This window comes from Schistocerca serialis, chromosome 5 (assembly GCF_023864345.2).
Source record: "Schistocerca serialis cubense isolate TAMUIC-IGC-003099 chromosome 5, iqSchSeri2.2, whole genome shotgun sequence".
Taxonomy (NCBI): domain Eukaryota; kingdom Metazoa; phylum Arthropoda; class Insecta; order Orthoptera; family Acrididae; genus Schistocerca; species Schistocerca serialis.
The window spans coordinates 474,803,879-474,807,253 of NC_064642.1; positions in this window are offsets into that span (position 1 = coordinate 474,803,879).

The window sequence follows — 3,375 nt, forward strand, 5'->3', positions numbered from 1 at the left end:
GGTCCGCCCTTAGTTCTTTGTAGATGGGATCATTTAATAATTCTTTCATCTTGTCTTCATACTGCAAAGTGTCTAAGATGATAGTAGCATTGCCTTTGTCTGCTGTTAATAGCACAATTTCATCGTTGTTCTTCAGTTCCCTGATAGCTGCTCTTTCCTCTCTGTTAAGGTTGTGTTTCTGTGGCTTGGCACGTAGTAGGACTCGAACAGTTTCCTGTCTAATTTTCTCAGCTTCTATCGCAGATGTGTGCCGGAGTGCTGTTTCCACGGATTCGATAATTTCTTCCGTGGGAATCCGCTCAGGTGTGACGGCAAAGTTTAGTCCTTTAGCTAGAGCTTCTGTAGCTGCGTTGCTGATGGGATGGGAAGAGAGGTTCACCACTGTTCGAGACGTATCCAGTCGAGGCGTAGTGTTCCGTGTTGACTTTGCTAGCTGCTCAAATTTCCTCTTCTGGCGGATGGCGGCGGTTTCACTAGCTGCATACGCTTGCAGGTGAGTGATTCTGTCGACGTTATTCCAGTCGGTAAGCGATAACGTGGATGCTAGCAGAAGATGTATTTGCAGCAACTGTTTGTTGTTGAAGTCAAGTTCTCTCCGCACCTGCTGAATACGCTCCTTTAGAAGAGATTTACTTGCTCGCCTGTAGATGCTTCTTGCTTTGTGGGTGTCGATGTTAAATTTGAACTGAAGAAATTTAGGTACAATGTCCTGATCCCGACACCTCTTCAAGTAGATAAGATCGTTGAGAAGTTTCCCTTTCTTCTTCCTGAATGTTTCCAGTTTGCGGATGTTGCTGTGTGTTTCCTGCCCATACAGGTTGCTGATATAATTGCGTAGGCTTCCGCGGCCAGAGTCAGTCGACATAAAAGTTTTCTGGGTTTGGTACCGCGTCATAATGTAAAAAACTACTGCTGCTATAGAAAAGCCAACGTTTCGGCCACGATTGCAGCGGCCTTCTTCTGGGTCTAATGGTGCGTTCTAGCTATGCAGTGTCCTTTATATTTTGTTGTTAGTGTTCACTGCGCATGCCATTACGTCATAATTTTAAAAAGGTAGTTGGTTTATTGGTCACTTAAGGAAGAAGGAGAGGGAACTTTATTTTAATAGGTTATTGCGGTGGAGGGAGAACATGACCTCTGTTGTCCATTGGCTCTTGTGTTATGTGCCATGATTGGTGGCCACCGTCGAATGAGAAGTTTGCTGTGTGTTTACCAGCTGCTGGACGTCGGCCGCGCGGCGGCAGTTACTCGCCGGTAGTGCTCGTGCCTCGTGTTGACAGTGCGGTCTGTTGGGCTCTGATTGCTGGCAGCCAAGATGGGGCAAGCCTGAGTCCATCCTCCCTGTTCATGTTGTTAGGGTGTTTGAGAATTTCGATGGCCTCTCTGATTTTGCGTTTCGTCTTAGTTGGCTGTTTGGCCAACACACAGGCTTCGCTGAATTTTATTTCTTTTCCGCAGTCAAGGTGATGTTCTGCCACTGCGGATTTATTGTGTTGCCCTAGACGAATGTAACGCTCGTGCTCCCGAATGCGCGTTGCTATTGGCCTACCAGTCTCGCCGATGTATGCCTCTCCACATTCGCATTCCACCTTGTAAACACCTGCAGTGTGTAATGCATCCACCTTGTCCTTGGTGGAGCCTAGCACGTCCTGGATCCTACGACCACTATAGAAGACAGGCTGCACTCCAGCGCGGCGAAGGTGTTTGCCTATTCGGTCAGTGACGTTTTTCACATACGGTAAGCGTACTGTTGGCTGCAGTTTGTCTATTTCCTGCTTATATTTCTTGCTTGTGTTGGTCGACAAGGCTGTGTTTATCGACTTATGGCTGTAGCCATTGGCTAAAAACGTTGTGCGTAACCTTTTGAGCTCAGGTGTGATGTTTTGAGCATCACTTAGGCGCTGCGCACGGATTGCCAAAGAGCGGATGACAGAGTTCTTCTGCGCTGGGTGGTGGTAGGATTGGGCGTGCAGATACCTGTCAGTATGTGTAGGCTTACGATATACTCTGTGCCCCAGTGTGCCCTCCGTTCTCCTGTACACTTCGACGTCTAGAAACGGGATAGTACCATTCTTTTCTACTTCCAGCGTGAACTGTATCTTCCCGTGCATACTATTCAGATATTCGTGGAACTTGTGTAGCTCCGTTTCACCATGAGGCCATATAGCGAACGTGTCGTCCACGTATCTAAACCAGCAACGTGGTCGTAAAGGAGCTGAACCTAGGGCCGTTGCTTCAAAGGCTTCCATGAATATGTCGGCCGCCAGCGGGGATAGGGGAGACCCCATTGCTACGCCGTCTGTCTGCTCGTAGTATTTTCCTTGCCATTTGAAGTACGTTGAAGTCAGGCACAACTCAACCAGGTCGCATATGTCTGGCGGGACATGCTCCTGAAGGATGTGGATGGTTTCATCTACTGGCACGTTAGTAAACAGTGACTTCACGTCAAAGCTGACCATGATGTCCGTAGGTAAAATTGTTTCTCCTTTTAGGCGTTCTATAAAGTGTGTCGAGTTCTTCACATGAGAGTCCGTCTTACCAACTAGACGTCTTAGCTTGCGGGCTAGGTACTTTGCCAAGTTGTAAGTGGGCGAATTGATCCCATTCACTATTGGCCTCAAGGGGCAATTTTCCTTATGTATCTTTGGAACACCGTAAATTCTAGGAGAGACTGGTACTCTGGGAATAAGACCCTTGGCTGTGTCAGCGTCAATTCTCGAGTCCTTAATCGCGGCCTGCGTCTTTCGAATTATCTTCGCCGTAGGGTCCGCCCTTAGTTCTTTGTAGATGGGATCATTTAATAATTCTTTCATCTTGTCTTCATACTGCAAAGTGTCTAAGATGATAGTAGCATTGCCTTTGTCTGCTGTTAATAGCACAATTTCATCGTTGTTCTTCAGTTCCCTGATAGCTGCTCTTTCCTCTCTGTTAAGGTTGTGTTTCTGTGGCTTGGCACGTAGTAGGACTCGAACAGTTTCCTGTCTAATTTTCTCAGCTTCTATCGCAGATGTGTGCCGGAGTGCTGTTTCCACGGATTCGATAATTTCTTCCGTGGGAATCCGCTCAGGTGTGACGGCAAAGTTTAGTCCTTTAGCTAGAGCTTCTGTAGCTGCGTTGCTGATGGGATGGGAAGAGAGGTTCACCACTGTTCGAGACGTATCCAGTCGAGGCGTAGTGTTCCGTGTTGACTTTGCTAGCTGCTCAAATTTCTTCTTCTGGCGGATGGCGGCGGTTTCACTAGCTGCATACGCTTGCAGGTGAGTGATTCTGTCGACGTTATTCCAGTCGGTAAGCGATAACGTGGATGCTAGCAGAAGATGTATTTGCAGCAACTGTTTGTTGTTGAAGTCAAGTTCTCTCCGCACCTGCTGAATA